This window comes from Capra hircus, chromosome 15 (assembly GCF_001704415.2).
Source record: "Capra hircus breed San Clemente chromosome 15, ASM170441v1, whole genome shotgun sequence".
NCBI classification, from domain to species: domain Eukaryota; kingdom Metazoa; phylum Chordata; class Mammalia; order Artiodactyla; family Bovidae; genus Capra; species Capra hircus.
Genome location: NC_030822.1, coordinates 49,463,867 through 49,479,591, shown reverse-complemented (window position 1 = coordinate 49,479,591; position 15,725 = coordinate 49,463,867). Strand labels below are relative to the sequence as shown.

Sequence of the window (15,725 nt, the reverse complement as noted above, 5' to 3'; positions counted from 1 at the left end):
GGCATGCACCTGCCCTTGCGGTAGATGGGTATTTTGAGACAAGGCGCACTCCTTGACCTCAAGTAGTTCACCAAGTAGAATGAGGAATTGTACAGCTAACCAGAGCTCACAGACCCACAAATCAGCCATCTGGGAGAATATGTACTTGTTACTTTTGCAAGTGCTGGTAAATCTCCTTTGAACTAGTTATGAGCCAAATAAAAATGTCACCTCATCATTTCACAGCTGCATTGAAATTCCTTTTCAATCAAAAATGTTATCATTCTGCTGGACCAACTGGATACAGCACTTGGTTTGTAGAAAATGCGAAATAGCCTCCAAAGACAACCATTTCCTCCCTCTAAGTATATTCAAAAGAATATGCTATAGGTTCTGAGGTCTAGTGTAGACTAGGAGGTTCAAAGGTATTTTGCCTGAGGCTAGGCAGTATCACTGCCCTGGAGGGAACTATACTATTCAGGATGGGCAGATTCTTATGTATTGTTAAAATAATGACTTCTAGAATTTATATTAAATTTCCAGACAGGCATATATCTGCCTGGAGGCAGATGCCAATAACACCTAAGTCACCTTGAGTCCCTTCCAACTCTGTGATTCTGCAGCTGCTTATACTGGATTTCTCCAGGTCTGTGATGGGCTGAAGAGCTATTTCTGTCCTAGTTCTTTCCCTTATATAGGTCAAATCCCATTCCATTGAGTACCATAACAATAACCACCTCATGGCCGGGTTCTTTTAGACAACCTGATAAAATGAGAATCCAGCGTGACCTCCAAGCCAGAGTTGGCTGTGACAGAATTTGACCTGGATATTTAAGCAAGGAGGCAGCCAGTGTCTTCAGTTTTAATGTTCATGGCACTGGGCTACTGCAGGACAGTCAGAGGTACAGAAAAATCATCTGTGAGTTCAAACCACAGAACTCGGATCCCTGAGAACAGTGACCCCAGTTGCCCAACAGGCACTGCAAAATCAGAAAGTCTGGGGACTCAATGGCACGAGTCTCTGTGTGAGAAGAGTCTCCATTTTCCGTTAACTCCAGCCGAAGAATACCAGGCTGGCTGGTGCATTCCGCTTCAGGTCCATAAATAAGCCCCCTTGTCCCACTGGCACTCCTAACCCTGAGCATTCTCTCTCTGTTCTTTGCTGGTAGGGTAGGATCCATGCTTCTTTTTGACTCTGTTCTTTCTCTGAATGCAGTGCAAGCTCCCCCCGGCCCCGTAATGTTCCTTTGCTGCTGCTGTCATGCCCGACTCTCTTGGCGCACCGTGGACTGTAGCCCGCCAGGCTCCTCTGTCCATGGGATTTCCCAGGCAAGATTACTAGTCTGGGTTGCCTTTTGCTTCTCCAGGGGATCTTCCCGACCGACGGATCAAACCCGTGTCTCCTGCATCTCCTGCACTGGCAGGTGAATTCTCTGCCACTGAGCCACCAGGGAAGCCCGTAACGTTCCCCTATAAGTAAATTCCCTCAGGAGAGCGATGTGTTTGGCTCCCAGCTCTATTTAACATCTGAGGCGTCTTGCTGGAAAGTAAGCACTGCAAAAGCATGAAATCTCATGCTCATAACGATGCTTGGCATATCTGTGTGTCACTCAGCTGTATCCGATACTTTGTGACTCCATGGACTGCAGCCTGCCAGGCTTCCTCTGCCCATGGGATTCTCCAGGCAAGAATACTGGCATACAGGAAGTCCTCGATAATTCATTTGCTGAATGAATGCATGAATGAATGATGAACAGGGCAGGACCCAATCCCAACGCTGCTCCTCCCTTCCCAGAGCATTTATGGGTCTTTCCTCTGATCTGTTTGTACTGTTTGTGTCTCTCTATGATAACACACATGTTACACCTGTTTTCCTAGCTAAACTGGAAAATATTTTATGGCAGGAACTATGTTTTATAACTCCATGTCTTTGTGTCTAAAACAGTAAGAGTTCACTCAATATTTATTGCTTCAATGAGCGAAAAGAATGAATAAAAATGTTTCTCTTGTAACAATGAACACCAAAGATTTATGATTTAACATCATACCTCACATTCTGCCCGGACTCCAGAGCTTTCCAGAGTGAAGAAGCCGTGAGTCACTGGGCTTGGAGGGGAGGGGTGTTTGTTTGTGGAGGACTTGTTTCCCGACCTCGATGAATCACATGTATAATCACCCCAACTGCATCCTGTCTGGGGAAGTAACCAAAACCCCTATTTCTGGCCCCAATGGCTTTTTGGTTTTATGAGTAAATGCCACTGGCATGCCATTAAATAAATGCCTTTGGAAAGCCCTCAGCCAATGCTGTAACCTATGACAGCCAGGTTGCAGAGGAGCATTCCTGCAAATATAGCACAAGACAAAGGAGTTATGTTATTCACCTTGCCTGGATCACTGCTCTAGCTGCTAAGTGATGACCTTCCATGCAAGTTCTTTTCAAACATCTGTTACTCTTTTTCAATAAATCACAGGTATGACCATGTAATTCTCCTGCAGAAAAATATGTGATGGCTCTCATCATCTGTAGAATGGAGACCAAACTTCTCAATCTGTAACTCCCTTTAGATTCTGACTCTGACCTATTCTACCTCGCATACCTTCCTGGACACCCACATAACCATATGCTCCAAACAGGACAAAAGACTTTCTGATTACGCACCAATCCTATACTTTGTTCTATGACTTTGCTCCCTTTGTTTCTTCCTAGCAGGCCCAACACCTACCTTTTCCAAATGTCTAAAACTTACATACTCTTTAAGTCTCACCAAACGCCACTTCCTCCACAATATCATCGGTGATTACTCAATAAGGAAGACAATGTCTTCTTGAGCATGTGCAGATTTTATCTCTGCTCCCTGTGCCTTAATTACAGTGAGTCGCCTACATACAAATGAGTTCCATTCCAAGAGCATGTTCATAAGTCCAATTTGTTCATAGGTCCAACAAAGTTAGCCTAGGTACCCAACTAACACAATTGGCTACATAGTACTGTACTGCAATACACAAAAAATGTACAAAAAACGAACACATGAAAAATAAACATTTTTAATCTTGTAGTACAGTATCTTGGAAAGTACAGTACAATAGTTGGCTTTTCTTAGTAGTACCAGCTACATCAATGTTTCTTTTCTGTTTGCTTTTGGACATGCTGGGCTTGAAACAAAGATGCTGTCCTGCTATACTCTATACACCACTGCACGGTAAAGTACACAAGAGCACAACCACTTGTAGAGGACACACACACGTGACAGTATAAATCAGAAATGTGAATTCTTACATGATTAGACATGAGAATGCACATTTTCACCTTTGAAAGTTCACGTACTTAAAGGTTCCTATGTAGGAGGCTCACTATATAGACACATATGTGTGGGTTCATTTCTCTAACAAATCATTTCCTGAAGAATATCTGAATCTTAGTCAATGTGATACTCTTTTAGCTCCTAGTGGTGCCTGCCAGAGAGGACACTCCAAATAAACACTGTTGAGCAGAAAAGCTGAATTAGATCAATTGTTTAAATCCTTATCTTTTCAATATCAGAAAAACAAACAACCCAATCAAAAAATTGGCAGAAGACCTAATAGACATTTCTCCAAAGAATACAGATGGTCAACAAACACATGAAAAATGTTCAGCATCCTTCATTATTCAGTTCAGTTCAGTCGCTCAGTCGTGTCCAACTCTTTGCGACCCTATGAATCGCAGCACGCCAGGCCTCTCTGTCCATCACCAACTCCCAGAGTTCACTCACACTCACGTCCATTGAGTCGGTGATGCCATCCAGCCATCTCATCCTTTGTCATCCCTTTCTCCTCCTGCCCCCAATCCCTCCTAGCATCAGGGTCTTTTCCAATGAGTCAACTCTTCACAGTATTGAAATTTCAGCTTTAGCGTCAGTCCTTCCAATGAACACCCAGGACTGATTTCCTTTAGAATGGACTGGTTGGATCTCCTTGAAGTCCATGGGATTCTCAAGAGTCTTCTCCAACACCACAGTTCAAAAGCATCAATTCTTCGGTGCTCAGCTTTCTTTATAGTCCAACTCTCACATCCATACATGACCACTGGAAAAACCATAGCCTTGACTAGACAGACCTTTGTTGGCAAAGTAATGTCTCTGCTTTTTAATATGCTATCTAGGTTGGTCATAACTTTCCTTCTAAGGAGTAAGTGTCTTGTAATTTCATGGCTGCAATCACCATCTGCAGTGACTTTGGAGCCCCCCAAAATAAAATCTGACGCTGATTCCACTGTTTCCCCATCTAATTTCATTATTAGAGAAATACAAATCAAAAATACAGTGAGGTATCACCTCACACCAGTCAGAATGGCCATCACAAAAAAAATCTACAACCAATAAATGCTGGAGAGGATGTGCAAAAAAGGGAACCATCTTTTACAGTTGGTGGGAATGTAAATTGATGCACCCACTATGGAGAACCGTACGGAGATATCTTTTAAAAAACTAGAAATAAAACTACCATATGATTCAGCAATCCCACTACTGGGCATATACCCTGAGAAAATCATAATTGGAAAAGGCACATATACCCCAATGTTCATCACAGCACTATTTACAATAGCTAGGACATGGAAGCCACCTAGATGTCCATTGACAGTTGAATGGATAAAGAAGCTGCAGTACATATATACAATGGAATATTACTCAGCCATAAAAAGGGATGAATTTGAGTTAATTTTACTGAGGTGAATGAACCTACAGTCTTGTTACACAGAGTGCAGTAAGTCAAAAAGAGAAAAACAAATATCACATAATAAAATATATATGGAATATAGACATATGGTACTGATGAAGCTATTAGCAGGGTTCTGGAACATAGAGAACAGACTTCTGGACACATCAGGGGAAGGAGAAGGTGGGACAAATTGAGACAGTAGCACTGAAATATACATTACCATAAGTAAAATAGATAGCTTGTGAGACGTATAACACACGGAGCTCAACCTGGTGCTCTGTAATAATCTAAAGGGGTGGGATGGGGTAAGGGGTAGGAGAGAGGCTCAAGAGGGAGGGGACATATGTACACTTATGACTGATTCATCTTGTTGTATGGCAGAAACCAACACAACACTATAAAGCAATTATCCTCCAATTAAAAAAAAAATCCAAGACCCCCCCCCCAAAAAAAAAAAAAATCCTTATTTTTGACTCAGAATCTTCAGGAAAGGTTTGACTTGGAATTTTTTTACTTTCATCTCTCTTGCTTTATCCTTATCTCCTTTCCAAGAAAATATAAGATTAAGAAAATCTTTGGTCTCTGCAAAGAACTTATTTTAGATCCAGAGATCTCAAAGGCAAGATCCCAGCTTTCCTGCCTCCCATTGCCAGCACCTGTGGTCCACCTTGCTAGTAGACAGAACAAGCTCGTGGGAGAAAATATAATTTTGACCGTAAACCAAGGAAAAGAAAAAAATAATTGAGAGGTATCCGCCATTTCAAAAAGCAAACTTTACAAAAGATAGCATCTTCCACCAAGATTGCTGTCCCAGGCTGTTTCAGAGTATCAGCACCCCACGTGCCAATTTCAGAACAGACACATTCCTCCAGTGTGGATAAGCGAGAGTTGATGCAATAAAGCTTAGCTTTGTTTGACTGCAAAGCACTTTCCTCTCCGTTTTGTTTATTGGTACCATTCTGGACAGAGGAGCCTGGCGGGCTGCAAAGCGTTGGACACAACGAAGCGACTGATACTTTCACTTTTTCCCCATTCTGATTATGAGAAGAGGGCCAGAATTGGAACAAGGTTAAAGTCAACCAGGTCAAGGTCAGATAAAGAGGGAACAGAATGTGAAGAATTCTGCTTCCTCAACCCTCTTTCAGCAGCAAGCACTTCTGGGCAGATGAAAGAGATGCACAGCCATCGCTTCAGCCTGAGAGCCACCTCCACGGACCTCTTCCCTCCAGGCTGCCGCGAGGGCAGAGGCCAAGTCCTACCCACACCACATAATGGCTGGATGACCGCAGAAAAGTCTGCAATGTCTCATCTGTTAAGTTGCAAAATAATGCTGTCAGACTTTATAAACTGTAAAGCGCTGCTTCAGTATTACTTGTTGGTATACATTCAAAGATAACTACTTTTTTTTTTTCATCATCCTGCACCTGGAGTCAGCAAACTTTTTCTGTAAAGGGCCAAATAAATATTTTAGGCTTTGTGGGCCATATGGCAGCTACTGCAACCGTTCAATTCTGAGTTTATAGCAGGAAAGCAACCATGGATAATATGCAAATGAAAGGATGTGCTTTGTTCCAATAAAACTTTATCTCAAAAACAGGTGGTGGACTGGATTTGGCTGATGGGCCACATTTGCAAATCCCAGGCCTACATCCTTGAAGGAAATGGAATACCAGAGGTAGACAGAGGGGCTAAGATCTTTCCCAGTGCTAAGAACGATATTGTCAGTTTTTGTGAGCAACTGTCCTGAGACTTACATCTCTTTCAGTACTTTTTGAAATCAGAGTTTTAGTTTTGTGTATTCCCATTACCATCTTCATCAACATCATTCTGTCCCTAACTGAGAAATATTAGGGATTCCCAGGTGGTGCTAGTGGTAAAGAACCTACCTGCCAATGCAGGAGACATAAGAGATGTAAGTTCGGTCCCTGAGTTGGGAAGATCCTTTGGAGGAGGGCATGGCAACCCACTCCAATATTCCTGCTTGAAGAATCCCATGGACAGAAGAGCCTGGTGGGCCACCCTCCTTGGAGTTGCATAGAGAAGGACACAGCTGAAGTGACTTAGCACAAGAAATATTACTGAGACCAGGCATAAAGGAACCCTAGCTTTCTACACCTACCACTTTTGACCACACTCTCTTCTGGGAAAGACAGCTCTGATTATTGTTAAAGAAAATATCAATCATACTTGTGGTGAAAGGTCGCTACATTTTTTTTAACAAATTGGTCCTTTGAGCAAGATGAATTTTAATGGATTGGTTTATTAACCTAAAGGTTGAACTAGGCTGAGAGTAACTGAATGATTTGCTCATAATTAGTATTATTTATAATTATTTTACTTGGGAAAAAATATCACCTAAAATGTCAGGATGTTTTTTAATTGCTTCAAATGAGATTCAAAATAATTGACTTTGCAAATTATTTTTAAAAAAACATTTAAAATTATCTGAAGCTGCTGAGAGTCTGTCTGGAAGAGGCAAGATATTGATATTCATTACTAGGAACAGGGCAGAAATTGATCCATGATTTTTTTAACCACGTGAATTGTGTACTGCGGTCACTTTGGGACTCTAAAGGAGCTGGAATGCTTGATAGGGTTTCTGTTCATTCCTCTTGCCCATTAAATCTGCTAAGTAAGTATGTTGCATCAATGCCGGTGTATGTCTCTTGCTAAAATATATATTTGTGTATATTTTGTACTTCGAAGGGAGTAAGTACACGCTTGAAAATAGAAGGAAGATATATATATGTTTGGCGGTTTTAGAAAAATACAGTCTATACACACATTGTGCATGTATACATCTGATTTGTACGAGATACCAGTTTTTTGAAAGTAAGTGTATCACTTAGCATCTCTGTAAATATTTGACTCATCAGCCAGTTGGTGGAGATGAAGAGGAGAGTACATTAACATCCAGGAAAAGATAGCTTTTAAAATTAAGTGATGAAAGGCAGGTAAATCCCTAGTGAAAAACCTGCAGAATAGCAATGGTAATACCTTATAACGAGATCACACTGTAGAATTACAGACTTTCCAGGAGTTCAGGTATGATCTTAGGAGTGCCTTACATCTATCTTGGGTGTCCCTACATGAAGGGGTACAGGAAGGAAGGGGAGTAGTGACTCCACCTGACAGATGGGGAAGAGATGGCTCAGTGGAATCGAAGGATTTGTCCTGGTCTACACTGCCTTCCTCGTACACCACAGTCATCTGGAAAACCCCAGGAAAGAGTGAATGTGTCCACAGGTATCAAAGCCAAGCTCGGCAGCCTTCATAGGTTGCTTGAACCAGCCTGACTCAGAATGCAGAACCCAGCCTCCCATATGAGACACTTCTGTGAATAACAAGCGGACTGGAAAGAACGTTGTCAGGGAATATGATGATGGGATTATAAAAACAACCTCTTATTTGCTTCTTCCAAGCGTATTTGGTCTGATCATGTGCCTAAGGCATGGTATGACATTGACCTGGGCAGCACAGTGTCCAGGACACAGAAAAATCACTTGTCCAGGGAGCCAAGCAGACACCATCAATCATTATCCGCGTGTTTGAAAAATAGAAAAATGCAGCCGAGGCCGCGAAAAGGAACATTTGAAGGTGGCTGGAAGCGAAAGAACACCAAGTTTCCTACTTATCTGTCAAAGATATACATATACACAGATACACATATGCACTTAGACACACATACACATGCTCACACAGGTTCTTTCAAAGCCCAGTAGGAAAATATCCCACTGAGAGTAGGAAGGGTACATTCACTGATTAATTAGTATTAATGCCATCTTTTATTTAGCTAGCAATTATAATCTATTAAGAGCATTTATTCACATTATCGTACTTACTCAATCCTCAGAAAAATCCTATAAGGCTCATCAGTAATATATTATTATTTCCCTTTATAGGCAAGGAAAATGAAGACCCTGAGGTTTCCTTGCTTAAGTGAATCTCACTAAGTGGCAGAATGAGAACTTGCCTCCTAGTCATTCTTGAGAGTAACTGTGGGCATTGGAAGCATGGAGAGAAAGCCCGAGACAGTGGTTCCAGGTGGAGAGAACCTGAACACACCATCAGGCGAGGAATCCTCCTGGTTTAGGTAGAAAAGCCGGAGTAGGTGTGGCTCGATGACACACAACCCAAATGGTTAGAGAGACTCCCAGGCACACCTACTCACTTTGAAATTTCTTGTGCAACTGAGCCTTCGCTCTCAAACTCCCAGCCTCTGATGTCCTATAAAGTTTCTAGGGCAGCCGAGCTGGAACCAACTTCAAATAAAGTCTCTGAGTCAGCCCCCAAACCCTCCCTCTCCAGCTCCAAGGTCACCCTTTTGCATCACTTTTTCTTCTGCACTCTTTTGGGGCTCCTCCCTCACTCTCCCTCAACCTCCCAGGTCCTGTCTGCACTGCTCGTCCTCCATCCCTCCAGTCCGTCCACTTTTCCCACCTTCAGGGGCTCTGGGCCCCTGGCGCCCCTCTGTCAACCCCTCCCAGGTACCTACCTGGGCTTTGCAGCCCCAGGCGCATCCCGGCTGCCCCTCAGCTTCCACGGTTCTCTGTCTGAAGCTGCCTGATGCCGCCGGTCTCCATCCAGGGCCTGGGAGCCATGAAAGTCCTCAAGTTCTTTGTTACTTTTCCTCCTTAGCTGATGATGCTAGGTAAAGAACAACAAACCAGGAAAGATGGCAGATCAGCTGTGGTTCTCACCCGCAGCCTCCAAAAGTGTCAGCTCAGGCCCCCACATTACAACAAAGGAATCTAACAGTTGGGTTCGGGGAAAATCAGCTAGAGGACAGGAGGAGAAAACTTCAGCGCTTCCCAAATTCCGCTGCCCTCCGGGGGCTCCCCCTTGTGGAAGATGCGGGGCATGGCAAGGCGGTACCCAGCCAGGCCAGGGCCTCCCGGAGGAGCAGGGAGAGGTGAGCACGCGCCCCTGGGGCGTGCCCCTGCCCGGGGCTGTGGAGACCCGTTCCAGCCACAAGTAAGAGCCCCAGTGTGAGCTGCAGGGTCGGGGTCCTCCGCAACTGACCAGAGAAACAGTCTGGGGAGACAGAGTTCCCAGTGCCTGGGGGTCTCTCGTCCAGGTGAGTACGGCATGAGTCATGAGCGTGCACAGTTTATGCTCTGTGTGGACATGGTGATTGGCTACCACTTGCCTCCGTTTCATGTCCAATTCCCTCACCAGCCCTAACCGATCATGAAGTCGGATATTCATACGGGGCTCTTCCGGGGAGAGGGGCTTGATGTCTGCCATCTGAGGAGAGGATGGTCCAGGTTCCTGGACTCGCACCAGTGTTGACACCTGGCCTTTTGGAGTCCTGGCAACTTCCTGCTCCCCACTTTGATGGAAACAGTGTCTTTCTCTGGAGAGATTCCATCTCATTCATTTGCACTTACCCTGGCAGGCAAGTAGAGGTGAACGTGAAAGCATTAGTCGCTCAGTCTTGTCTGACTCTTTTGTGATCCCAGGGACTGGAGCCTGCCAGGCTCCTCTGTCCATGGGATTCTACAGGCAAGAATACTGAAGTGGGTTGCCATGCCCTTCTCCAGGGAATTCCTTCTTCCTGACCCAGGCATGGAACCCAAGTCTCCAGCATTGCATGCAGACTCAACCATCTGAGCCACCAAGGAAGCCCCACCCAGGCAGGCAAGGAGGAAATCAAATATAGCACTCTGTCTGCAAACAGAATCGAAGGATCATGCACCCAAGAAAGGGATCCAGTGCCCTAGAGAAGCCACTGGTGGAGTTAAGGGCCCGAGTCTCCCAACTTCCTTGCCCTTCCCCCATTCAGACTGTGCTCAATCTCTGGAGAGACGGGGATGGGGGGGGGGGGGACTCCCAGACCTTCCTTGGTGCAGGGCAATAAGCTGCACCCGGAAAGAGTATTGATAGTGATTGACTGGGCAATCATGAGGACAGTGTGCTGGGTGTGACACAGACAGGAGACGCAGAGCAAGCCTTCCGGAGAGACTGCATCATTATGTGACTATATCAAAAGCAGAGCAAACAGCCAGCGGGCCTGCTGGGATGCTCGTTATTTCCTAGAACAGAGTAAGGACACTACCGCATGACAACCGTGCCCCGGCCAGAGTTCACATGCCACTGCCTGTGTGGTGACACACTGCCTCGTTTTACCCTCATACCATTTCTGAAATGGAGTTGGGTTAGCCCCATTTTACAGATGAAGAAACTGAGTTCAGAGTGATTAAGTGCCCATAAAATAAGTGACCATGATAGGGACCAAACCTAAATCTGTTTCAGCCTGGAGCTCTCTCCACCGTATCATATTGCCTCCATGACTCTTCTAGCTGTCCTGGCCAGGGGACTGGGGCCACCGCATACTATGTTCAGCAAGCCAAAACTCAAGCCAGTCCCCACCGATCTCTATTTAAACTCCATTACCTCTCTGATGATGGTAGCAGCTCTGTGCTGAATCATGTGGAAAGACTGAACTGGGAGTAAAAATAATAGACTTGGGGATTCAGGAGGGAGGGGATACACGTATGCCTGTGGCTGATTCCTGTTGACCTATGGTAGTTGTTGTTCAGTAGCCAAGTCATGTCTGACTCTTTGCGACCCCATGGACTGCAGCACGCCAGGCCTCCCTGTCCATCACCAGCTCCCGGAGTTTGCTTAAACTCTTGTCCATTAAAGTCAATGATGCCATCCAACCATCTCATTCTCTGTTGCTCTCTTCTCCTACACTCTATCTTTCCCAGCGTCAGGGTCTTTTCCAATGAGTCAGCTCTTCGCATCGGGTGGCCAAAGTATTGGAGCTTCGAGCTTTAGCATCAGTACATCAATATTCAGGGTTGATTTCCTTTAGGATGGACTGATTTGATCTCCTTGCAGTCCAAGGGACTCTCAAGAGTCTTCTCCAGCACCACAGTTGGAAAGCATCAATTCTTCAGTGCTCAGCCTTCTTTATGGTCCAACTCTCACATCCATACATGACTACTGGAAAAAGAATAGCTTTGACTATAGGGACCTTTGTCAGCAAAGTGATGTTTCTGCTTTTTAAGAGACCATCACAATACTGTAAAGTAATTATCCTCCAATAAAAATAAGAAAATAAAAATAAATGGCTTCTTCACTGGCTCCTTCTCCATAAACAACCTTGACACTATAGGACTGAAGACAAAACAAACACACAAACACCCTGGGCAAAAGAGAATGAAATGATGCAGTGAAGGAGAAATGTCAACTCATAATACAGACTCATTAAATATTTCTCAGACCTATACTGGGCTCTGGACAGAATACAAAAAAGGCAACCAACCCTGAAGATGCTTGTTGTTTTTCAGTTGCCCAGTTGTGTCTGACTCTTTGTGACCCCATGGACTATAGCACACCAGGCCTCCCTGGCATGAAGATGCTTACATGTTGTTATAAACTGAAGTCAAGTAAAAAAAAACATCACTAAGGATTTGGAGAATTCATGGAAAGCTGCAAAAACAAAAGATTCCTTTTCATGTAACTGGATCTCAACCTGAGGACCTTCAGTGACAGGTCTGCTGTGAAGGATGGAATAAGAATCCAGGAATACTTCCAAAGGCGGAAATAACAGAGGGCCTGAAGCATGTGAAGGACACAGGGTCAGGAGCAGAAGAACAGGAAAACGACAAGGGTGGGAGGGAGACTCTTGTTCCCCTTTGGGCTAGTCGGAGCATCCCCTTCTGCTCTGGACCCCACAGCAGGAAAAACCAAGCACGCTGATAATAGAACAGCCGTAGTATAGAAGAGACCAGCAGTAATCTCAGGAGGACTCTGGCAAAGTGGAAGTGTTTTCACAGGTGAAGATACAACTCCATATAGGAAATAACCGCTGTCTTCAACTATCCAAATGGCTCTCAGGTAGAAAGTGATGAGATTTGCTCTAGGTTTGAGGGAATACGGTGGAACCAATGGGGAGAAACTCCAAAAAGAATGCTTTTTGACTCACAAAAGAAAAACATTCTGCTAGTTCAATCCAAAAGTAAAAGGATCTGCTCTGTCTGGAGAAGATCAGGAGGGTTCTGTTGTTGGAAGTTCCTTGCTCAGAGGATGGGCCCAGGCAGGAAGACCTCCTGGACAGAAATAACCCCAGGCATCCCTCTAGCTCTGAGAGTGTTGGGGTCTCTGAACAACCTGAGTGCCAAAAGGAGAAAGGACAAAAGAAATGCAGGAAATTCTTCCATAGCGCATGTAACTCCTATCGAGGGATCTCACACCCGAATATATTCAACGATCACCTAAATCAAAAATGTGCTTACATCTTATCCTCTCTTTCCCTTGAACAGAATCATTTATTTCACTCTCTCAGGTGATTCCAATATTTAAGTACTTCCCAGGTAAGGCAAATACCATTGAGTACAGTGCAAAACACAAAGGAGAAGGCCACATTCCCATACGCTCATCAGGTTATGGAGATGCTCAGGTTTTAAAAGAGATGTTTAGAAGCCAGCTTGTCAAAGACCCACCCCCCGGCCCCCACACTCTACATGTCTGAATTTCTTCCTTATCTTCTCTGTTTGAGTGTTGCCTGATCTCTATTTGAAGGCTGCCTCCAAAGTTAATTTCATTGTTGGCCATTCTAATGGGGAAATGAGCAGAAATATACACATGTAAAATGCATCAGTAAGACATGGAAACAAAGGAAAAGAAAAATGTTATGCATTATGTCAGAATGTAAAGACAGAACCTAAAATTAATAAGGATTATAAAAAGCCAGATTATAGTAAATTTTAACAATATCACCTCCAATGCAAATAAATGTATTTACAAAACAGAAATATACCCACAGACAGAAAACAAACTTATGGTTACTAAAGGGGAAATTGCGGGGGAGGGGGATAAATTAGGAGGATGCAATTAATACATTACTATATATAAAATAGATGACCATAAAGGGCCTACTGTATAGCACAGGGAACTATCTCAATATTTCATAATAACCTGTAATGGAAAAGAATCTGAAAAAGGACAGATATGTAGAACTGAAACACTAGCTATAACCTGAAACTAACATAACATTGTAAATCAACTGTACTTCCATTCAAAAAGTGAAAAAAATAAAAATACCACCTCTGGTGTGAGTGTGTTATGACACACAGTGCTGATAAAAAGCATACGTGAAACTGTTGCCTGTCATGATATCTTTTGAGTGTATGTGTAAGACTTCCTGCGCCAGGTGGGAAGAGGGAAGAAGAGGGGCGGGAGAAATTAAAAAGGTGAAGCTTGATAACAAAGAAGAAGGCAAGGGATGGGACTTTGAGGGATGCTGGTATGTGGTATGTGTGTGGCTGGCTTGTATGATGAGAGCTGGGGCAAATTTGTAAAATGAGGGCAAATCTACCACCTGGTGGGGGTGGTAGATGAGAGAAACCATGCATTCAAGAATTGACCTCTGAGAGGACAGAGGGCTTAAGCGGAGGAGGGGAAAAGACAGAGTTTAAGGCTGGAGGAAAAGGGAGACATAAGAGACCAATAAGAGAATTCAGAGGCAGGGCAAAGTGAGGAGAGACCCTCAAGGGAGGTCCAAGATGCTGGGGACGTTTCCAAAACCATCATGGGCCTCGAGAGATGGTGTGAGGTGGCTCTAAGGGTAAATGTTGAGGGTGTAGTTGAAACAAAGTCCTGAAAGATCTCCTAAGTGCAAAGAAACAGAGAGGAAGCCAGACTCATCATAAGACTTAGTTTCTTCCTGGCTGCAAAAGATGGTTAATCCATCAGAAAGACCTGAATCCGTCAGGTGTTGACTGAACACCTCCTATATGCTCACACATGTGACAGAAATAGAAATACAAGTGTTAGCAAAAAAAAAAAAAATCATGCTAAAGAATGTCCCGTAGTAATCTTAATTACTGTCTTCAACTAACAACCACTGATTTAGTGACAGCTACAGCTGGGGACCATGGTCAGCACAAGGTATATAGCTGGGTCACCAGGCCTAGGGACTTGGAAATCACAAAGTTGGAGCGGGGGCAGGTGGCAGGCAAATGTAAAAAGAAAGCTAAAGTGTTAGTCGCCTGACTCTTTGGCGACCCCAAAGACTGTAGCTCGCCAGGTTCCTCTGTCCGTGGAATTCTCTAGGCAAGAATACTGAAATGGATTGCCATTCCTTTCTCCAGAGAATCTTCCTGACCCAGGGATTGAACCTGGGTCTTCTGCATTACAGGCAGATTCTCTACTGTCTGAGCCACAAGATGATATACAAAATACAGTCTGTGTTCTTTTTACATTTTTAACAAAAAAAGAGATGCGAGGAGCCACCAGAAGCAGGAGGAGTCAGGTCATGGCAGGGTTCTTCCTGGCCTCAGAAGAGCTGAGAGCACCCCTGACAACTTCTCAGGGTCCAGGGCAAGGTGGCAGATGCCAAGCCCAGCAGAGGACCACTGGGGCACCAGGGAGGAGCTGGACTAGGTAAGAAATGGGGCTCTGCTCCTCAGGGAGATCAGGAGGTTCAGGGTGGAAGGAGGAAGCCGTCCACCCGAGCTCCTTCCACTCTGGATCCCACTCACCTCATCAGCTCATATGGCCTCCGCCCATGGCTCAGTGAGAAAACCATCTCTAAGGAGCCTCTCCGATTTCCTGAATGTTCTGTCCGCCTTGCTTTTCCTGCTTGGATTCACAGATGAGCCCATCACCCTCAACGCCTGTTTCGGGGAAGCATTTGCATTTTCCTTGGCAAAGGTGCAGCTTGCTGAATTCTTTTAGGCCAGGCCAGTCACAACAAGCCCCTAAATTGCTGAGCCAGGCAGTTTCTTTGGGGATCTGCTTACATTCCCTCCCTGAAAAGGGCAGGGGCCCACCCCGCGCAGTCTCTGTGCGCAGAACGCACACGCTCCACGTTTAAGGTGGTAGAGGCACGGGAGGCCTCGACCAAAGATGGGACGAGGCGCAACTGATTTTCACTTTGGTTTTACCTTGCTTGATTGGGTTTCTTTCCACTTAAGAGGATGAACCAGATGGCTCAGAGTCAGCTCCCTTGAAGACTGTCTTGAGAAAGGACTAGGGAAGCTTTTAGTGCAAGCCCCATGGGATCCCAAGTTGGCAGAAGAATTTGTGTGTCAATA

General features: G+C 44.5%; 1 long non-coding RNA gene across 1 annotated transcript in view; it reads right to left on the bottom strand.

The window, feature by feature from the left end:
* Positions 1–15,725, bottom strand: part of LOC108637679 — a 290,898-nt gene that overhangs the window by 90,698 nt on the left and 184,475 nt on the right. The window contains exon 3 of the long non-coding RNA XR_001919236.1: positions 9,173–9,324. This is a non-coding gene — a long non-coding RNA (uncharacterized LOC108637679). The remainder of the gene's footprint in view (positions 1–9,172; positions 9,325–15,725) is intronic.